Source organism: Rhyacophila brunnea, unplaced genomic scaffold (assembly GCF_057557595.1).
Source record: "Rhyacophila brunnea isolate RB1 unplaced genomic scaffold, BYU_Rbru_1.0 scaffold_21, whole genome shotgun sequence".
NCBI classification, from domain to species: Eukaryota; Metazoa; Arthropoda; class Insecta; order Trichoptera; family Rhyacophilidae; genus Rhyacophila; species Rhyacophila brunnea.
Window position 1 is genome coordinate 14,783,927 of NW_028232871.1, and position 15,163 is coordinate 14,799,089.

Sequence of the window (15,163 nt, forward strand, 5' to 3'; positions counted from 1 at the left end):
ACATCATTAATCCTTGTCTGTTCCCTTATCCACTCATTCCTTTTTTTGTCCTTTTGCGTTATGCCCAGCATGCACCTTTCCATACCACGTTGTGCTACTCTAAGTTTCTGGATCTCTGTTTTACTTAGGCTCAATGTTTCACACGCATGTGGTTACGGGAAGTACACACTGGTTGAACACTTTGCACTTTAGGCATTTTCGAAGAAATTACTCAGGCGGCCAAAAGCACTCCAGGCTAGCTTTCTCTGCGAACAATTTCATCAAATATACATCCATCTATAGATACTTATTGTGCCAGATAGATGTAGTTTTTCACCTGTTCGAGCTGAATGCCATTGATGAGGATCTCTTTTTGGCCCGCAAAGCAGTTGAACATGATTTTTTTTCTTTGATACATTTATTTCCAAGCCTACTTTGTTGCTTACTCCAGCGAGTTACTGCATTCTGCTTTGGAGGCCTTCTGAGTCTTGCAAACTACTATTTATTGTTATCGGCAAAGCGTAGATGACTCACGTATTCTCCATTTATGGGGACCCGTGTCATTCCAGTCAAGTTGTCTAAATAAGTCTTCAAATGTAGCTGTAAATAGTTTAGGTGAGATTGTATCACCTTGTCGGACTCCTTTGCTGATAGGAAATGCGCGATGGTGTATGGAGATCCTGTTGCGCTACTGTATATATTATTGAAAATATTTATATAGCGCCCGGGGATTCCTTGATTTCTGAGTGCATCGAGTATTGAAAATTTCTTTATGGAATCGAACGCTTTCTCATAGTCTATAAAACCCATGGATAGCGGCAGCTTGTATTCCTGTTACCGCTCTGATTTCTCTGATGACTTGGATAATATGGTCCATAGTGCTGTATCCTCCTCTAAAGCTCGTTCTCCTGGCTGGTTTTCGTCTAGTACATATTGCAGACGGTTTGAGAGAATTTTATCTTAGTGGGTTATTGGATTTGCATCCTTCTGCTTCTAATGTAGGTATGGCATTTGCATCTTTATGCTATGCATATCTTGGACTAGGACTTTCATCTCTCTGCCACTAATAGATAAAGCCTTTAGCATGACGATTCTTAAAAAAACTCATTTTCCCCAAAAACGGATTTGTATCCGTCTGCCTCTGAGGTACAGATATTATTATTTCAATGTTTAGAAAATTGTTACCATAATACCTATGTAGGTATTTTATTAATCTGTACCTTAGAGCTGAAAGTCTGGAAGTCACATATTCAATATATTGCAGGAGAGCAGTTTTAGCATAGTTAATCTAATCTAGTTAAAATACTCACTCGCGTTCGTACTCAAACTCCGTATTTTGGACTTCTGCACTTTTGCAATAAAATTTATCTTTTTCTATAGCTTATGAGTATGAGTATGACTTAAATTGGACATCCACTCTTTCAGCTCTGAAGTATAATAATTATTGGACTACCGTCGTTTTAGAAGTAGGTAAGTATTTTGAAAACCATGTGATATTGGAGAACGTGAATACACATAAAAATGTGACTTCTGCACTTTTAGCTCAAGGTATTTTATTTATGTTTATGCTGTTATCCGAAATAATCATTTCCAAGAAACATGCTTTGTTGTTTTCACAATGTGTCTGGGCTATATTTCATAATTTCGTTTCGACGTGCACCTGCTTTAGGGAAAATAATAAAATGCACGCGTTCGCTTTTCCATTCACTGTCGGAAGTCAATACCCGTCATTAAAAGCGGAACTAACAAGCGCAGGGTCGGATTGGGATTGGTAATACAATAACTATAGCCAACTTATTTATATAAATATGGAGTAGGGTAGGAAGCTACCCTAATTACTATCAATCACGGACGAAAGCTGCCTGTTATGAAAACGAAAATAATAACAATTCACACTTAAGTAGTCATACACGGCAACTACTAAGTGTTACCGTTAATAATTATTGGCATTCGGTTAATTTACAACGGGACGATCGGGACTTCATATCGAGGAATGCTATGATCTTTGTAAATATTGTAAATGTGATCATATAGAAAAAAAATGCCAAGATATTCTCACTGTTTGGTGTCACTTGTTCCACACTGTCCACGCGGGCATGAGGCGACAAGAATGGCGCAAAATTTCAAATTTATATAAACTAACCGGATATGTTTAAGTCAAATTATCAAGGTGGCGATACTAGCCACTGGTGCACTCTTAATATGGACGGAACATAGGCCGGGAAGGTGATGAGGCGAAGTCCTCAATAAAAAATTAGCGTTACGGAGAACGGACGTTTTCACTTATCTCCTAAACCTAAATCAATAAAAATGTAATAAAAAATATGCTATGTCGTATTCAGAGTGATAATTATCCCGGGATATGAAATGTCTGATGTGACTTTTTTAATGAGGATCCAGATTGCTGCTGGACAATTATATTACGTTAAGAAGCGGCGATTTTGAAAATTAAATTGCTACACCAGCGTCACCGCACAGCCCGCCAAGCCAACGTTGGCGTATAAAATGCCGGTAACTGTAAAATCTCATTGATTGGATGAAATATTTTCAACAAATTGCAAAGGTGGTTTTTGTACAATGTAGAATATACAATGTGTATGTACACATACGTCACTAACAAAATGATTTTGTACACATACCAATTGATTGCGATTGATCCCGAAAGTTTCAGGATTATGTCAATTAGTCCCGGGATTCATAGGTATCGAAAATTGTCCGGGATCCCAGGATTGTATTCCCTACTCTGCACCCTGAATACGCCGTAAGGACCAATTGCATTATGTTGAAACTAAACTAGACTTCCTTGCGTTGCAACTCCTTATGACGCTGTCAAAATATTGGAGTTAAAATATTAATATACATAGGCGTTAAAAGTCACTAAACCTGTCCTGGGCAAACCTCTCAACCGCAGACAGATTTATCGATCATAAAATCCACCACGTGCACAGGAGTGCGAAGCTCAAAAATACCTCCACACACCGAATATAAATACTTAATATTCGCATGTCAAACAAGAGTCTGTATAAAGTAGCTTACCTCTCAATTCACCCTGCCAGCCGGAAAATTCACATTCCTTCACTATATACTGTCTCACAGAACAAAAGAAACTCACACACTGTTCACTAAGTGGGTATACCTACTACTTGGAGCCGGCAAGGGAGGATAACACAATATGTATATAATATAGAAAAGCCGTATTCCCTTTTCCTTCCTCGTCCTTGTCTAACAACTAAGGGTGAATAGCGATCGATAACGCATGGGCTCGACAATCCCTAACGAAACACTGCACATTATTATATTTTAATAACAATAACAATCACAACTGAAATTAATAATAAACACAAAAACACATCGTTTATGTTTATATGATTGATCTGACAGTATTCTGTTATGTTATATTATGTTATGATCTGTCTCAATTTCGACACGGCGAATTTCACTCACGATTCAAAACGAAACAATGATGCTTATTGTTATTGTGATTTTAGCACTATTTCAGACAGCTGAGCACGATTGCAATGATGTGTTTTGCAACTGTAAATAAACGTTTGAAGATTATTTAACATTGCTACAAAACACTGAGATGTCATTTTTACGAAATGTCCACAGTATTGCTAGGAGAGGCGTTTCTTTTTGTTCTGTTCGAAATTTAAAATTTAAATTTAGAACAGAACGTTGTCACTTCGCGAATCGGAAATAACGCGGCGGGCTATTTATGAACCTAGATGCGAATTAAATTTGGTCGGCGGTTATGTCCGAAGAAAAGTAGCGAACGATCATTTTCCACGGCTAACGCTTTCTAAATGGGGTGTTTTCGTAATTTCCTTGTTTTGCTTTTCCAGACACATACATCAACTCACTAGACATGCGCAGTGTGAATGAACATTTGAATATTCTCGATATTCAACCCCCGACCAAATTCTTCAAAAGTATGTTTCGTGAAACTATTCTTCTTTTAAATGAAACTTTTTTAAGCGCGGTAAAAGATGACGTTGTTCTATTCGACAACTACCTAACCCGTCACGTGCATGGATTTACTGTTCACAATACGTATTATCGCGAACATAACTTAAGTTGCAAGATTACTTGTATGGATCAAAAAAGTTCAGAAGCTTCTGAATTTTCACGCGATAATTAGTACTTGCACGGCGGATGGAGAACGATAGTGGCGAATCTGTCGGAAGAAATACGAACTACACAGCACAGAATATTTTGACGTTTACCGATTATCTACGACCCTGTCAAATAGCACCATACAATGAAACAACGTACGTTTGAAGAATGCGATTGGAGAGGCAGACAGCCAGTGGTGAATTTAGTGACATAGCGACCCGACGCACTGACTGATTTTGAGCCCCCCTACGATAAACAAATTTACAATCTAATTTTGGTTTAATTGAAACAGTCTCCTTTCTTACACATCATAATACAAAAGTAAGTAAGTAAGTACATAATAACATCATAATACCCACCAATTTCGTATTTGAAAAATAGTTTTCATGAATTTAAAATATTTACAATCGAATAGGTAGAACGGATCTATGTGAATTACAATAATGAAGGTAAATATTTAATCAAAACCTATATCCATCCATTCATTTTATATGAGTGGCAGGTTTTAACTCGTATGTGGCCCTCTTTTAAATTTTAAAGACCAGCAAATGTTACGTTTTCCGTCTATCGATACAACGGTCGGTATTTCAATATGCATCAAAAGGCAACAACATTTTTGAACATTTTGCTTGACTAGGACCACTGCGAAGTGAGCGTTGTAATTAATAAAAGTTGCTTACAACGAACCATTAAAATTTAATAAATAATAATAGATTTATATATTATATTTTTTAATCTGGAGAAACACTGCTTTAGCTATGACAGTAGTTTATAATTACTACAGTTTCTAAACTATTTTAATGGTGATGATTTTTTTTAGTTCTTTAATAATTATTAAGCACCCATGATGTATTAAAATCAATATTATATTATAAAAGTAACAAATTCACGGTAATTATTAGGTCCATTTACCTGGATCACCCAATGTTAAAACTCCAACTTTTTTTTTGTGTGCATTTGTTTGTGCATCGTTAGTGCACGTTTGTGCACGATTTTTTTTCGTTTGTGCACCTATAATAACCGAAAAATTCCAATTTCAAATTGGGTGTTCCAGCTAAACGTTGGGTCACCCAATGTTGAATTTTCAACTTTTTTTAGTGCATTCGTTTGTGCATCGTTAGTGCACGTTTGTGCACGCGTTTTTTTCGTTTGTACACGCACATTAAGGGGGTTATTTGCATTTCAATTTGGGTGACCCAGCTAAATGCTGGATACTTGTGTCACTAAACTTAGATTTTTTTCAAAATTTAAATTGTAAACACTAGTGCGTTGGTAGTGAACGTTAGTGCATGATTTTTTTTTGTCTTTTCATCTGTATTCAGCGCGCTATTTAATTTTTAAGTTTGTATGCAAAACCTGACTGCGTGGGTTTAAAAATATTTCTTTTAGTAAAATCTCTTGTCGCATAGCTAATGCGCAATCCTGCATACTTTTTTAATTTTTTTCTGATATAGTGCGTGAGTTATTCGATATGATATATTTGATGAACGTTAAGTAGAACCATCCAACAAACTTTTTAAATTTTTTATTAGGTCATCAATTTGCCTATTATTAGCTTACGTTTTTGCACGTACTTTTTTTGTTTTCGAGATTATATCGTGAGAGATATTAGTTCTCTAAATTCAGTGACTTGATACTTGAACAATTAAATTTGCTTTAAAAAAAAATTGTTAAGTGCATACGATTATGTATATTTATTTAAAATTTGAACACGATTTTTCAAATTTTTATCTTTTATATTAATCTAGAAAATTAATTTTGAGTGGCCGTCAAGTTTTAACACCAAACATTTTTTTCCACATTTTTTAAATGCATACCTTTGAATAATTTAATTATATGATTTTTCATATATTTTTTATTGTTTTTCCATGTAAATTACGCGAAAAATTCGCATTTTTCCATTTTCACTAAGTACCCCGTCAAAATATCCCGAACAAAAACAATCGCATCCGCATGGATGGTCTGGTCAAAAGAGTTTCGCAAAACAGCCAATACGGCTCCTATCTACCTGTTTTCCATTTATACTAATTAATGATAATCAACATCTTCGTGCTTCAATTTGGAAAGCACCTGTATATATTTTTATTGGTGCGTCGTCAAAATATATATTTTGCAAAGCCATTCGCAACAGTCATAGCTGTCACCAAAAACTGTTTTCACCACTCCAATGTCACAATATAATAATATTATACTATTTATTGTTGTTTACAAATTATTGATGGCTTTCACTGTATCTTTAGACCTCGTGCGTTCATAAATGTTTCGTTATGCATTAATTTATGACGAGCAAGCTTTATATCCAACGCTAGTTACTTTAAAAATCCCAATTTTAAGTACGTTTAATAATAAGACAACCAACAAACAAAATTATAAGTAGATATTATCCACCTTTTCGAATGACAGCGTATGAATCATGTATAATTAATAATTATTTAATATTTGTATTTTGTCATATATTGTCTATGATTATATTATGTATACTAAGTTTGTTGTCGTTGCCTATCATACGTCAAAATCTTCTGTCACATGAGATGCGCCTTTCATGTTTTGGGTACTGGAAATACTATTTAATACAAGTTTATCCGTCTATTTACCACATCCCTGCTTAAGCAATTATAGTGGATAATTATTGTTCTCCCTAGAATTTTCCCAGCACCTAGTAACTACATTGAAGTATTCTATGGTAACAATGTCACGATAACTTCGATATTTTTTTCATTTCCTAATACCCATCATTTTCTACACACCCAGTGCCGTGGTCAATATTGATGGATGAGCCATAATGCACCAGCACCTATGCCACATACGCTCCACGAAAATAACTAGGATGCCATCTGAACTGAGAGAATCATACTCTGTTTAACACTGTCATGAGGCTTGTAGCTCTATAGCACACCGGTGCGCCGCTAGACGTTAGTAGGTGTGTCGCGGTGCATTGCTTGCAAAAAAACAAATAATTTTGTATATTATACGATAATTACTTAATAACCAAATTTGCGTACATATAAAAATATATGTTCGGTACTTAATATATTTTAGCACCTGCATGAACTTAATAAAACAATGCAAAGTCAGAATGAAAATAATATATTGACGTGCTCTGATAAACTAGAAGGAGTTAAGACAAGGATCTCTACAAATGTATCAAAGGACCTACCAGACCACCATTAAAAACAAGCAATTAATTTTGGATCCGTCTCAAAAACAATTAACTTTGCAGCAAAAGAAATTTCATCATTACATTCATACAATCAATACGACTGGATTCGAAACCCTTTCGCAACCAATGCCGAAAATTCTATGGAAGCGCTTTCTCTATAAATTTGAGAGGAATTAGTTGAATTGAGAAACGATGGGACTCTAAAAACTGAATTTTGCAGATGTTCCATTGGCTATTTTCTGGATTTCGGTTAAAAAAGAATATTCTTGGATTTCCGACAAGGCTATTGCAGTTCAGCTACCATATCTACGATATATGTGTGCAAAAGTTTTTCAACTCAAGTTATAATTAAAAATTTCGAGAATGTAGTATAACCAAGAACTTCGGGTTGCTTTTTCAAATATCAAGTCAAAAAATATATAAAACTTTTACCTTCATTGAAAGAAGCTCAGGTATCACATTAATTTGTTATTAATACAAATACATGTAAATATTTAATTATGTATCAACTAAAAAAACATAAACTAATGTTATTTTGGTGCATGGCCCCCACAGGGTGGGGGACTGATAAGCCTCTAGCCTGGGGGACCAGGCTCAGGGGTGGGTCTGCGTGGCAGGTCAACCAGATAAGTAAGATAAACATAAATTACAAATTTGCTCACATATTAAAAATAATTGACTGCAGCGCTATTTTACTACGCTGGTATTAATAATTTAAAACATTCGATTGTAGGTTACAATAATTATTTATTATTATTGTGTCAATATTCGACAAACAAATATTCTTAACCAGACAACTAACCATAATTCAAGTGGATGTATTAATAAATACAAACATTCAATACCATTAATTATACCTCAAACACCATTTTAAAAACTCTATTTTAGAGTATCACACTGTCTTTAACCTTAGCGATAGGTAGGGGGGGCAAATATCCTAGTCTGGGGTCCCCCTTCAGGATGTGGGGTCCATGTTTTGGTGTATAAATTGTTTTACATGCGGTGTGTCACTGTCTTCTGTGAAGACCTGTGGTGTGTCGTGGGTGAGAAAAGGTTGCGGGGCATTGATTTACATACCGGTGCAAGTCAGTTTACAGGAAGCCAGGCGGGAACCGCGCCAATTTTTATTGCTGATTTTGGCAAAATTCATGAATACAAAAATGAAAACCTAACCTAACAAATAATCCAGTAGGTATATCAGCTATTTTCAAAATTTGTTTGCCGCTGGCTTCCTATAAACCGACAAGAACAATATACCTACCTACTTGCACTGTTTGAAAACACCTCAGAAACATTGGTACTTAAAAAAATAAGACACCTGACAGAATTCGAACCTGTATACATTGAATTCTGGCCGATGCGCTTTACCAATTTAGTCACCAGTATTATATCCAATTACGGCATAACAAGCCGTAATGTGACTGAAGCTTTTTACAAATTATGCTAGTATTATTGACCTTTGCGGCTTGGTAAGAATACAATGGGACACAGCTTCCAGCGGTTCCATTAATCGAGCAGATATGTTTTAAAATTGTGTTTTATGTTCATAAAGAATGTCACCTTCACAAATATTGTGATATAGTATATTCTATAAGATCCCTTTAGAGCAGTGTGGACTCCTCCAAAAGTGAAATTAGTAATATTATCAAGGCCTGAACAAAAACGATGCATGAGTGCGAGTGGGAAAGTATTCGGCACCCTTATAATCTCTGCGACACGCGCTAGAGTAAGATAAAAGGTCTACATATGTTTGAGTTAGTTTCCAAAAGAATCGCCGACAAATTGTGGTAAATCGCTTCACGTAGCGTCGTAGCTCATAGTCATTGGTAAATATTTTTAATTATTTAAGCAGGAAAGATGGTTTTGTGTGTTGTATTAAAATATGGTAGCCGTACTGATAAGCAAAAAGATGGTATTACGTTGATACCGCCTAAACCATGGCATCCTCAGAGGATCCAAGGCCACGAGGCCTGAATCATCATTGGGCTGATTCATGCAAACATGAACAGATCGACTGCGAGGCAAATTTCTAGCCCGTAAGCAAATAGTAATTATTAATATCATTTTTTTAATATCGACCCTTAATCGGCAGAACAACGTAAGCGACAATTCATAAATTTTAGAGGAGAAGGTTTTTTTTTAATTATTTCCGTAATTAGTTCCAAAAATGAATTCTGTTAATGTGGTTAATAATAATGGGTTACTGCCTATACGGAAATTATAAAACAATTGCATTAGTGCTTTTAGTTTTCGAGATAGTGGCGGTAACGCTGTTTTGCTTATGTCTATGACACGATATTTTTTCCAGGCATGTCGCTTACGCTATTTGGCGTAGTCGTTTTTATTTATAAATTTCATACTAATTATCATCACAGGGCATTACTAATTAAGTATTAAAATAAATAACATAAGCACCCATTTATTTTACGAAAGGGGACGTTGTTAAATAAATTAAAAATACTTTGACTTTTTAAATTAATATTTTTGCTTGTAGATACTTAATCACATATAGGTAAAATAAAAATAAATGATTGGTATTTTTAAGGTTTCACTTATATTATTAATATTATCAGGTACTGCTATTTTTCAAAATGAAATAGGTACGTATCTACTCGTACATAATTAAATATGGGGACCTACTAATTATGATAAAATAAAATTGTAATCAACTATTCAGTTTTACAAAAAAAATATTGTCCCACATTTTTTAAGCAGTAATCGCTGTATTATCCTCATTCACATCTTCCTGATCGGATTCCGGTAAAGTATCTTCCACTGATAATCCATGTGGCAGTTTCATAAACTCATCCTTCATCTCTGAGGGATATTACATTTAACACAGAGACTTTTAAGATCGTTATACTCGATCTCCGATATTGGTGATTTAGCACTATACAGCAAGGGTGGCTGCGCTTAAAGCATCACAGCACTTGATCGGGATCTGATGACATTTTCTAGGTATAACAGTTTAGTCCTACTGTCACCAGAGTAGGTACAATATTTGGTAAGTTTTTTAAATTATGCCTATCGTAATTCACCAAATTTAATTTTGAACTTTGAAGGAATGCAAGTAGCAGCGAAAGATTTCCAGTCACGGAATTCTGCATATGACATGATGACCTAGCGTTTGAAATGATGGTGGGTCATTCTGATAGTGCCCAAACTACTATGAATATAAAAGACTCAATTGTCGTATGAATGGAATTGACCGGCATCGTAGTACGACCAGTGGGTCTATTCTATACTTATCGACCGCTAAAGTGATAGATATTATCAAACTTAGGGTAGGTTTATATAAAAGTGTTAGTACTTATTGCAACAATTACAATCAACGTATTGTAATTGTTACAATAAGTGCTAATTCTATAATACAAACCTACCCTAAGTTTGATAATATTTATCACTTTCACTTTAGCGGTCGATAAATACAGAATAGACCCACTGGTAATAGAAAGTGTATTTCTATAAATTCAATGAAAGTTGAATTTTTCATAAAATAAGGTAGCATACCCAGTGTTGCCCGGTTCTTATTCTGACCAATCACAGTATAATAATTCCTTAATTTTTTCCCGCTTTGTCAGTCCTGTCCAAAGATTTGTGCATGATTGCTGAGATCTCATTACTGCCACGTTTACCATCAGTTTCACCCCATAAAAAGCAGTATCCATTATTTGTTCCATTTGTTTATATTTATTCCATTTGTAGATACTTTCATTATAGTATGCGTATTTCGACTAGGGAGTGTTTAGCACCTTCTCGAGGTCAAAACTTGCGCACAAAATGTCATTGTGATTTTTACTTTTGGCCAGATCATTAAAGAACATCTCCTTGCATTTATCCTTTACGGTAAGGGGACATTTGTAAGTATCCGTTTCAATTAGCCGAAGTCTCTCGTCACCAGACATATTTGTTACTTTCTCGCAAAAAGAACACTGTTATCTTTTTTGGTAGATGAAAACCCAAGTTGAACTTACTGTCTATTAAATACGTTTCTGAAAACATTCCGAATCACGACATTAGTGGATTCATTCGAAGAATCCAAATTTTCAGTATAAATTTTATATACATTTTTAACATTTCAAAAATCTACAGGAAGATACTATTCTTCGTAGATTATTCCGACAGTAGTGAGATGGAACGGCGGGTAATTATTATTTAATAAACTCTATTACCAGGCTTATTTTATCTCGGCCAGTTTTACTGGACGGCGCGAACTTTGCTCCCAAATCGGTTTTCGCACAACTCACTACCAGAGGGACCACCGAATAAACCGTACCGTAGCTTACACTATCAAATAACGTCGGTTACGTTGTTTTGCTCTACTTTATAATGCGCTACAAGTTAAAACGCTAAAAGGCACAGACCCTAAAAAAATGTCACGCGATTGAGATCGGGCTCTAATATTTTTGTCACTTATGCGCTAGGTGATATTGAACAGTTCTCCATTTAAAACGCAATTTACCAAAAAGTGTCGCTTACGTTGTTCTGCCGATTAAGGGTCGATATTATTACCTACATTTCATCCAATTTTGACCAATATTGGAAGCAAGTTCCCAGCCATACAATGTACCTAGCACCTAGAATATCTGATTTGAGATTACTTTGAAAAAATATGTATTTGTACCTAGTTCAAATATTTCAAAATATGTAGCTAAGCTAGTAATAATTCCAAGAAATTCACAGCCCCTTTCCAAAGCATGTACCTAGAAAAGGTCTGAAATATGAGACCTGAGGTACCTACTTACAAGCCAGGTACATATGCCAGAGGCTGTTTTTGTCATTTGTCAGAGATAGAATAATTGTGAATTGTTTGTTGGGTATTATTACTACCTACTCTGCCCTACCAGCCCCTATTAGGGTCATTCGGTTTTCGGACTCTCGAGCGTGACGTCGGCTGTGGCGCCGCGCTCGCCGGCGTCACCGCCATTTTAAATTTATTTATTTTTTTTTTAAATATTATGTACGCTGTACTTTACTGTATTTATATTCCGAACAATAAACGCCCTGTTTTCGCCTGTACTTCCGCGTTGTCAATAAACACAAACATGTCCCCGAAAGAAGAAGCAGACGATACCACCGTGACACGACATGACATTACATCATCAGGGGGGTCCAGAGCACTCATCCATCACCCCCCCCCCCTTTCGGAGGTGACAATGGCCCCCAAGGCGTGGGGCGTACGCCTTCTGATCGTGATCGTCTACGATTAGGAGGTAGGCGGAATTTTTTTCGCCCGAATCCAAGCCCTGAGAAGCGATTGATTGACAACCGGAAGAGAGAGCAGCGTGTGGAATTGCGTGAAACAGTACAGCGTCCAGAGGCTCGACCTCTGGTGGCGCTCAACTTGCAAGCAAGCAGAATCATCAAGCCTTCAAGATTCCGCCTGTCATGGATCCGCCGCAGTTGGGAAACTATCGCCGGCCGACTCATCGCGCATCATCAGTAATCACGCACGAGGATGCTGCCGAATAACAGCACGCCAGACCATTTCAAAACCAAGGACTCTCGATGTTTCCCCGACCAGCTGTATCATCAGTCGACCCTGGCCCACGGACGGATACGTCGAGGAAGTTCCTGGCTCCAACTGTCTGCGAGCCTTGGAATCAGCCCTGGCCCAGACACGGGACACCAAAGTGCGTAGTCGACGCCACCGGCGCGTCATCTACCACACTTCGGAAGAGCCAAGCAGCCTTCTTCAGCAGAGAAAAGCAGCCTTCAGCAGCAAAGCGAGCAGCCTAGCAGCATCCTCAACCAGCCGTAGCATAGCGTCATAGGTTAGGTAGTTTCAAATAGTGTTTGTGTTTGAATGTGGTGTAAAGTCAGTTTAAATATACAACATTTTAGCGTCAGTTTATACCTAGTAACCTAAGCCTGTGTAAAAAAAACTTTAGCCTGTGTAATTACGTGTTAGCATAGTTTTTTTTTCATGTAAAATTGCCTGTCAGTGTGTGTAACTGGAGGCATGGCAAGCAAGCAATCAAAAAGTGGTCGCGTGGTATGCATCTAGGTGAAGTGTCGTTCGATCTTCGGACCGGCGTTAAGAGAGGCTGGGCGCGATGCCCTCCTCTCTCAGCATCCTTACGGTGGGTCCGGAAAACTGTGGAACCACTGACCGCGAGGCGTCAAAGTACTGTATTCCCAGTTTGACCGGCCACCGACGGTTCGGAGGGGCTTCGATCCTTTAACGCAGGAGTTGCAACCACCCACATATCAAGCCGCCGCATTGTCCAGTTACACACGCTAAAAACTTTGTATCGTGGTCGATCTTAATCGGCCCAATTACGGTTCAGGGCCTTTCCCAGAGAGGTCGCTTGATACCGCCTAAACCATGGCATCCTCAGAGGATCCAAGGCCACGAGGCCTGAATCATCATTGGGCTGATTCATGCAAACATGAACAGATCGACTGCGAGGCAAATTTCTAGCCCGTAAGCAAATAGTAATTATTAATATCATTTTTTTAATATTATTACCTAAATTTCATCCAATTTTGACCAATATTGGAAGCAAAGTTCCCAGCCATACAATGTACCTAGCACCTAGAATATCTGATTTGAGATTACTTTGAAAAAAATATGTATTTGTACCTAGTTCAAATATTTCAAAATATGTAGCTAATCTAGTAATAATTCCAAAAAATTCACAGCCCCTTTCCAAAGCATGTACCTAGAAAAGGTCTGAAATATGAGACCTGAGGTACCTACTTACAAGCCAGGTACATATGCCAGAGGCTGTTTTTGTCATTTGTCAGAGATAGAATAATTGTGAATTGTTTGTTGGGTATTATTACTACCTACTCTGCCCTACCAGCCCCTATTAGGGTCATTCGGTTTTCGGACTCTCGAGCGTGACGTCGGCTGTGGCGCCGCGCTTGCCGGCGTCACCGCCATTTTAAATTTAAAATATTTTTTTGTTAAATATTTTGTACGCTGTACTTTACTGTATTTATATTCCGAACAATAAACGCCCTGTTTTCGCCTGTACTTCCGCGTTGTCAATCAACATAAACATGTCCCCGAAAGAAGAAGCAGACGATACCACCGTGACGATGACATTACATCATCAGGGGGGGTCCAGCGCTAATACCTACCCCCCCCCCTTTCGGAGGTGACAACGTTTCATAGGTAAGTTGATACATGTTCGTGATAATTTATTTGTATATTATTATATATTTTAATATCAGTGACCTAGTTTCTTTAAAATAACTTAAATTATGGATATCTTTACCTAATGGTTGCATTTTGACCGCTTAAAAATACTATATAACGTAAAAAAAATAGAAAATTATATTTTAATTCTGAGCGTCTAGTGCGAGCACTACCGAAATGGTCTATGGTCTCGAACATTTGTAGACGAATGCGTTCGCTCGCCCACAAACCAAACGCATGGCACGCAGCTTCATTTAGCAATGCAACGGGTGGCGTCTAGATGTATCTATAGTCCATGAATATTATGCTCTCTGCGAATATAATAATATTTTATAACTTAACAGCTGAGCAAAGGAAAGGGTGAAAAAATGAAATTCAACATTTATCATAAAACATCAATTATTTATTAAAATACTTTAAACTACCTTTCTATTATCAATCATCAATCCAAGAGGTACTTAACTGGGTGGTCGACATAAACTTAAAAATGTAAGGAGATGTAACGTGTAATTTCTTTGCTTGGTCTAAATATATTACAATAAATCATCAATGTTATAAAGGAAAAATCATGAAATTTATGATACAAAAATTAATCAATTTTCTGTGGGTAGGTAGTTACATAGGTAAGTATTGAAAGTAATAAACTTCTGTGACCAATCAAAACGTGGGCGGACATTCTTCCAGGATGAGCACCATGGTGTAGAATAGAGAGCCGTTACAAGGCCCAACTCGTCTGGCTCGTAGCAAAGCTATATTGGCTTACT

General features: G+C 36.9%; 1 protein-coding gene across 2 annotated transcripts in view; it reads right to left on the reverse strand.

Moving 5' to 3' along the window:
* The window catches only part of DAAM (disheveled-associated activator of morphogenesis-like protein), a 551,406-nt gene extending 547,466 nt beyond the window's left edge, over positions 1–3,940 (reverse strand). The window contains exon 1 of one of the 2 annotated variants that reach the window (XM_085949180.1): positions 3,016–3,940. The gene's annotated coding sequence lies outside the window, so the exon portion shown is untranslated. The remainder of the gene's footprint in view (positions 1–3,015) is intronic. The other variant, XM_085949184.1, reaches the window with a different exon arrangement.
* Positions 3,941–15,163: the final 11,223 nt, after the last annotated feature.